Source organism: Tupaia chinensis, unplaced genomic scaffold, assembly GCF_000334495.1.
Source record: "Tupaia chinensis unplaced genomic scaffold, TupChi_1.0 Scaffold144150_1, whole genome shotgun sequence".
Lineage (NCBI taxonomy): Eukaryota > Metazoa > Chordata > Mammalia > Scandentia > Tupaiidae > Tupaia > Tupaia belangeri.
In genome coordinates, this window is record NW_006204006.1 from 1,214,585 (window position 1) to 1,222,951 (window position 8,367).

The window sequence follows — 8,367 nt, forward strand, 5'->3', positions numbered from 1 at the left end:
TCACAACACAATTTTTTGTCCATTAATCCTTTCTGGATTTCTGTGTATATTCTTTAAGCTGCTAGGTCCAGGGCTCAAACTGTTAAGCTGGCCATGTAGGATCCAGCCACCTTAGCTACCACGCCACAGGTTGGCCGACTTTTTTCTTTTTAAAATTGTATATAAATACACACACATACATACAAACACATTAATATTTAATAATTGTAAGTTTGAGAATTTTCTATTTGGTTGTTTTTTCTGATTTCTCTTTGTTGAATTTCTCATTTTGGCTTTATATTGTTTTTCTAATTTCGTTGAATTGGCTATCCATATTTTTCCATATTTTGCTTCTTTTTAGAATTATTATTTTGAATTCATCTTCAGGCATTTTTTTTTTTTTTTTTTTTTGGAGAGGTTTTCACTATAGGGCGTGTGCGCTCGCCAGACAGACAGAGACATAGAGACAGAAAGCGAGAAATCACCCCCCAGGGGGGATGGTCACGCCGCAATCCCTTCTCCTCTCGGGATCTTGGGCACGCACGCACACGCGCCCGGCGTGAGATTTAAGCCACCGGGTCCGAGACGCGAACCGCGGTCGACTACGTGGGAGTCCAGCGACACAACCATTACGCTAACTGCTGGTTCCCATCTTCAGGCATTTCAAGAGTTTCTTTATTTTCAGGATCTAATTATTGTGTTCCTTTGGATATATGTTTTCTTGCTTTTTCATGTTCCTTGCATCCCTACGTTGATATCTATGTATTTGGTGGGATAGTTGTCTCTTCTGATTTTTGGAGGTAACTTTCTTTTTTTTTATTGGCAGAGGATATGTACATTTGCCAGAGAGAGACTGAGTGACAGACAGAGACAGTGAGAGGGAGAAACACTCCCCAATGTTGTATGGTCACCCAGACATTCTTCTTCATTTCTCCATTCTCTTGACACTTTGGGCATGCACACACACATATACCCTGTGTGTTTTTCAAGCTGCCAGGGCTGGGAGAGAACTGTGGTTGCCCGTGTTGGATCTGATCCCTTTACCACTAGGCTATAGGGCTGGCCTGAAGGTAATTTCTAAGTGGAAGATTTTTTTCTTGATAATATGCCCTTGAAGGTTTGTTAGTTGGGAAGTTTTGGTTTCAAATGGGCATGGTAGTGTGATCTTGTTGTTTTCCTCTGCAGCACTCACTGACAGTGGGTTCTGTGAGTGACTCAGTGCTGTACACCGCATTTGTGGTAGTAGGGTGTGGTATTGTTGGGCGTGGGGATCACTGAGTGAGCCATTTGGCCATAGGCAGTGGTTGTGGTCAAGGTTGTCAGTCTTTAGTTTTTATGAAGACTGTTGACCCCAGCAGAGGAGAGGGAGCAGTTGCCTAGGACCACAGGGCTGAGTGTGCCAACCACAGAGACTGGAGGATCTCGCTGTGAGCAGTACCCATGTGCTATAGCCACAGCAGGTATTGCACTCAGCACTAATCAGGAATGGGTGGTGCCCGTCGAGTCTGGAGAGCTCCTGCAGTGGGGATGGGTCCATACGCTCAAGCTATAATGCATAGCAGGCCTGGAACCTGTCTGTGGGCTCAGCAGCTCCTGGAGAGCTCCCATGGAAGATTGGAGTTCTTTTTCTGAAGGTGCTGGGTAAGCTGGGCCCAGGACAGGCTAGGACTAGGAGGGGGTGAGGCTGAAGGGCTCCTGCAGAGGGCTGGGACTGTGTGTTCAGCCACCAAGTGAGCTGAGTCCAGAGAAAGCCACGAGTGGGGGGCCGAGCCTGGTGGGTCCTTGCAGAAGGCTAGGAGTATAAGTTCTAGTCATTATGTGAGCTGGGTCCAGAGCAGGCTGGAGAATGTGGGGGCTAAGGCTAGAGCCATACAGTTCTCTGGATTTAGTTTTCCCTTGTTTATCTTTGTGATATTGGCGAGCTTTGCAAGATTTCTAGTCAGTGACTTCTCTTTCTGGTAATCTGGTAAAGTATAGCTAATGGGATGAGGGCACTTGTATGTCTGGGGGTGCGAGAGGAAGTGAGGTTGAAATCCTTTGATTTTGTGATTTTCCTTTGTCATGCAAGACCCCACATTTACCCCCTTTTTATTTTTTCTTTCTTCACCTACATTGCATAGGATGTTTCTTCCTTCCCTTTGGCTTTTTCCCCCCAGAAACTAGGTGTTGGGACAATGGTTTCTTTAAATTAGGCCTTTCTCTTCACACGCATGTGACGTCCTGAAACAGAGTCCTTTGAAGTCAAAGGCAGCATTTTCAAGAGTGGGGTGGGTTTGATCTTCTCAGGGTCCCTGACTACTCCCTGGATCACTGAAGCTTCACTTGCAGATTCTTTTTCTGGCAGCCTTTGTAGGGCCATGAGGAGAGGGAGGAGCATGTAGGACCCTACTGAGGGCTGTTACTTTCTGTCATTTTACTGACAGTTATTTTACTCTTGGCGGGTTTTTTCCCAAGTGATGTCAAGAGTGTGTGTGTGTGTGTGTGTGTGTGTGTGTGTGTGTGTTTTATCATTTAGGGAGAAGATTTTGAGTTCTGTGATTGAAAATTTAAAAAAAAAATTCTTTTTTTAGGTTTTTGCCATGCAGTACGTGTACTCACTGGAGAGAGACAGAGAAAGAGAGAGAGAGAGAGACAGAGAGAGAGACAGTGAGAAATCACCCCCCGGGGGTATGGCTATACTGTAATACCTTCTCCTCCATTCTCCTGCTGGGGTTTTGGGCATGCATGCACACATGCCCAGCCACTGGGTCTGGGACTCGAACCACAGTCAGCCGTGTGGGAGTCCAGCAATGTAATTGCTACACCATCTGCTGGTGCCTTGAGACTGAAAATTTTAATAACCCTCTGCCAGAAAGACAGAGAGAGACAGAGAGACAGAGAGACAGAAATTGAGAAATCATTCCCCCAGGGAGGATGGTCTTGCTACAATCCCTCCTTCTCCATTCTCTTCTCGGGATCTTGGGCACGCATGCACACACATCTAGTGGGGTCGACTACATGGGAGTCCAGCAACATAGCCATTACACCAACTGCTGGTCCCCGGATTTTATTTTTTCCATGCTGCAATCCCTTTTCCTTCATTCTCCTCTTGGGATTTTGAGCATGCATGTGCATACACCTGATTTGTTTTTCAAGCCACCAGGTCCAGGACTCAAACTTTGCTGGCAGCTATGTGGGATCCAACCTCTGCACCACCTACTGGCCCAGGACTTGTGTTTTTCAAGCCACTGGGCCCAGGACTCTATTGCTCAGTCAGCAATGTTTTCACTGACAAGCATGGAAAGATGACTTGTTTCATGCTGTAGGGTCTTGTTGCTTTGCAGGGCTTTCTTTGAGGCTAGTCTTGGAGATTTGCTCCAATCTCAGGAGGGCTCTGCCCCATTGTGTCTTCTCCTGCTTTCCCTCTGTTGAGTTTCTAGCTTGTCCCTTTTCACGTGTTGCTATCAAGCACCTACCAGCCCTATCTTGATGACTGACTGCGGAAATCTCATCATCTCTGCCAGTGCCCATTGGCCTGATCTTCCCCATGCCTTGTTCTCAATGAATTAGTTCCACAGTGGAGCCCTCTAGAACTCTCCATCCTCACAGCCTGTTTCTATTTCTGAGAAGCAGCTCTGTGCCGATGCTTGAGGCCTGGGTCAGGATAGTGGCCCTCTTCTCTTGGAGTAACCCCGGCACTGAATGTGGGAAGATGGGATAGGTGATCTGTCTTGTTGGCTCCCTTTCCCAGCATCGAACCCCTGCCTTGTGAGCAACTGAGCAGAGGACAAAGGGGTCAGTGTTTTCAGCCTGCTGCACCCCCAGTAGAACTTCTGCTTTATTTATAGAGTGGGAGAAGACCCCGATAGCCGTCAGGTACATTTGCCTGGATTAGAGCTGCTCTGACGCTAAGCTGGGGTGGGGGTAGGGAGGAGGAAAACTGATGGCCTGCCCCCCTAGGGAGTAACTGTGGTCCCAGGCTGGAAAGTGGGGACAGGGTGAGAAGGAGTCTCATCTTGACTATACCTGCCCAGGGTACAGTTTCCATCACCCGAACTCTGGGGAAGAGCTAATGACGAACTCTGGGGAGCAGCTGGTCCTTAAATGTTCTTACTGAGATTTAGTAGATACTCTCAAATAATTGCGTCTGCATTTGCTCTATGCCTTGTGTTAAAAAATCATTTTCACCAGTTATTTTGCCAAGGAGACGATATGCAGAACTACTCATCCCACTAGTCCAGAAATGCCTGCCCCCTTTTTATATATCATTTATATATATTTTTTAAATTTTATTTAGATTTGTGCCATAAGGGTTTTGTGCTTGCTGGTGAGAGGCAGAGAGATGGAGAGAGAGGGAAAGTGAGAAATCAGCCCCCAGGAGTGATGGCCACACCGCAGTCCTTTCTTCTGCTTTCTCCTCAGGTTTTGGGCATGCGCACACACACTTCCAGCATGTTTTTCAAGCCACTGGATCAGGGACTCAGACTGCACCTGCTGGTCTGCCCTTATTTTAACTTTTTAAAAAAAAATTTTTCAGGGCCAGCAGGTGGCATGGTAGTTGAGGTTCTGAATTCCCACATGGCTGACCATGGTTTGAGTCCTGGACCTAGCAGCTAGCTTTCTCTCTCTCTGTCTCTCTCTGATTAAACTGAAGAATAGTAATGATGGGAAGCAGCAGTTAGCATAATGGCTATGTCGTTGGATTCCCACGTAGTCAACCACGGGTTGTGTCCCAGACCAGGTGGCTTAAAACTCATGCCGGGCACGTGTGCGTGCGGGCCCAAGATCCTGAGGGGAGAATGGAGGAGAAAGGATTGTGGCGTGACCATCCCCCCTGGGGAGTGATTTCTCGTTTTCTGTCTCTATGTCTCTCTCTGGCTGCCTGGCGAGTGCATGCACCCTATAGTGAAAACCTCTCCAAAAAAAAAAAAAAAAAAAAGAATAGTAATGATGAATAAAGTTATATAAGTAATTAAAAATTTTTTTAAGACAGATTTATGCTGTAAGGTATGTGTGCTCACTGGAGAGACAGAGACAGAGAGACAGAAAGTGAGAAATCATCTCCCCAGGAGGGGTGGCCACGCTGCAATCCTTTCTCCTCTCTTCTCCTCTTGAAATTTTGGGCACTCATGCACAAGTGCCCCAGGGGAGAGGTTTGATTATCTATATTTATTATTATTTTTTCAAATTGGGTATAATTTATTTATATCCAAAATGTCATAAAATAAAGCCTCAAGTGCAAGGAAATAGAAACGGCAACATAGAACAAAGTATCATGTTGGTTAGTAATTATCTTTATGGCTGTGTGTTTATGTTCATCTTCTTTCATCCACAGGACCTGTCCATAATAATATAAGTCATCATCAATAACTTGAGCAGGTTCAGATGTAATGCTTCCTGAGACATGTGGTTGCCTGTTTGACCTCCTCTAGAATGTTTTCTCACATAAGGTGGTGTCTGAGTTACAATCAAAATCTTCTTTAAATCCTGGTCACCAATTTCATAATCTGAATCATCATCAGACCAATCAGTACATGTGTTTTTTCAATCTTCTATTTGTTCCATCTCTTCATCAAGTAAAAAAAATCAGTTCTTCTTCTTGTTCTTCTGGAAGACATAGTTGATTTGATGCTTCTTTAGGTGGAGAAAATGATTTCTTCAATTTCACTGGGGATGGGTGATGTCTCTTTTTTTCTTCTGCCCAAGGTTCAGAGTCAACGTTAGGCAAACTGGTGGACAAACCTCTAGACATAGCTTGAAGATGACTTGTTTCAGTGTTTTTCTTTGGGCTCAATGGACTTCTAATTCTTGGAGAATTTGGGGCAGATTCTGATGTGTGCAGACGGGTTGGCCTGGTACAAACTCTGGACAGTCAATCAGTTGAGAAAAGTCTGTTTGTGGCACATAATGTGTAGTAGAAGGACCTGGAAATTGGCCAATTTTCTGGTTCTATCTTTTTTCTCATCCACAAGTTCCACTTCTGTGCTGCCCTTTAGTGTCTCTAAAATTAGATTAAGGTTTGTAGTAAAAGCCTGAACACAGTGAAAACCAGCAATCAGGGAAATAGGAAACCTTATTCACCCATCTTTCTCTGAAGAAAAAGTTTCATGCTAAATTTTCTTTTTTTTGAGAGGTTTTTGCTACAGGGCATGCATGCACTCGCCAGACAGACAGAGAGAGAGATAGAGAGAGACAGAAAGCGAGAAATCATCCTCCAGGGGGTATGGCCATGCTGCAATTCCTTCTCCTCCATTCTCCTCTTGGGATCTTGGGCACGCATGCACAAGCACCTAGCGTGAGTTTAAGCCACTGGGTCCAGGACTCGAACTGTGGTCAACTACATGGGAGTCCAGTGACATAGCCATTATGTCAACTGCTGGTCCCTCATTTTAAATTTTCTGTTCTGAAGTAGTACTAAATTTGATGCTTAATATACTCTTTAAGCAATGCTTCTTCCATAGGATACACTTCTGCTCTTGTACCACCATCATAGTAATATCTTATACTGGTGTTAAGCTCTGTTTGAAATGGTTGATCAGTCCTTTCACCATGCTCTCAGCAATCATATGAATAATCAAAGATCCATTGAGGATTTCCTCTGCCTAGTCCTCTTCCCTGTTCTTGGCCTTTAAAGGAACCCTGGATATTACCACCTTCACTTCTCCCACTGGAAACTTCATGTTGATCATCTCTTTTCTCTATCTTGCAGCTAACTTTGTGTATAACTTCCTATTGTTATGTGTTGATTTATTGCTTTGAGTTGACTTCCTGAGCTGTTCCGGGATCCAGGTCTTTCTTGACTGTGATCTTACACCATCTAGGTAGAATGGCATCAACTTGTGCTAATTAGCTTTCATTGACTACTTGTCTGAGCCTCATCCTCACTGACATTTTCTCCAGGGCCATCTAATTCTATTTCCTGGTTTTCTTTACTTTCACTGTTAGTTCCCTCTCTCTCTCTCTCTCTCTCTCTTTTTTTTTTTTTTGTTGAGAGATTTTTTGCTATAGGGCATGTGTGCTTGTCAGTTAGCTGGAGAGAGACAGAGAGACAGAAAGCAAGAAATCACCCCCCAGGGGGGATGGCCACGTCACAATCCCTTTTTCTCCAGTCTCCTCTCAGCATTTTGGGTACGCATGCACATGTGCCCGGTGTGATTTTTAAGTTGCCAGGTCTGGGACTCAAACCATGGTTGACTACATGGGAGTCCAGTGATGCCATGTGCTGGTCCTGTTCTCTTTTCAACTTTCTCTTCTTTTTTTAGTGTTTTGTGGCTTCTTATTTCCTTGGCTGATGATACTCTGACATCCAGTGTTCACTAATTCACTTGGTGTTGGCCAATTTGCCATATCGCTGAAATCACTAGCCTTGTTGGATTTTTTTTGTCTTGTGTTTTCCTGCTTTTATAATTTTTTGGGGAACAAAATGGTGTGGGCAGTGGCAGGCTCAGCAAGTGGGGGTGGAGGTCCTCTAGCCCTGGCGTGAGTTTTAAGCTGCCAGGTCTGGGATTTGAACATGGTTGACAACATGGGAGTCCAGCTCCCATAATCATTATGCCATCTGTTGGTCTTGAAAGATATTTTCACTGGTTGCAGAGATCTAAGTCTATGTTTTTTGGATGGTACTTGAAAAATGTCCCGTCCCTCTCTTCTTGCTTGCCTTACTCCTTGCTGCCATTTTTCTCTCTCTTCATTCCTGTTTTATGTCACTTTCTTCTGGTTCTGTTTAAGACTTTCTAATTGTGAACATTTTGTTTATAATTTGCCTTTGTATTTTTTTTTCATGTTTCTTTGGACTTTGTTGAGTTTCTTGGATCTGTGAATCTATCATTTTCATTAAATTAGGACAAAAATTGGCTTTTCTTTTTTCTTTTGGGTTTTTGCCACAGGGCACACATGCTTACTAGAGAGAGACACAGAGAGGGAAAGTGAGAGAGCATACCGCAGGGGAATGCCACGTTGGGGTATCCTCTTCATTCTCCTTTCAGGACTTTGGCACGTGTGCCTGGTGTGATTTCAAGCCAAGACCAGGTCTGGGACTAGAATTGAGGTCGGTCATGTGGGAGTCCAGCACCTTAACTACCACATCACCTGATGGCCCCTTGGTTATTATTTTTATACGTTTCCCCCTGTTTCCCTTTCTACATCTGGATTTGAGGACTCTCACTCCACATCTATTAGATAACTTGAAGTTGTTTCTCAGCTCGTTGGTGCTTTGTTCATTTTTTTATTTAGGTTTTTTTGTTTTGTTTTGTTTTGTGTTGAATAGTTTCTAGTGCTGTATTTCCAGTTCACCATGCTTTTCTATATCAGTGTTTAATTTATTGTTAATCTTATCTAGTGTATTTTTATCTTAGGTATTACAGTTTTCGGTTTTCATTTTGAGAAGTTCGTCCTGGATTTTTTATTTTT

General features: G+C 44.1%; 1 pseudogene; it reads right to left on the reverse strand.

The window, feature by feature from the left end:
• Positions 1-5,702: 5,702 nt before the first annotated feature.
• Positions 5,703-7,364, reverse strand: LOC102477283 (la-related protein 1B-like; annotated as a pseudogene).
• Positions 7,365-8,367: the final 1,003 nt, after the last annotated feature.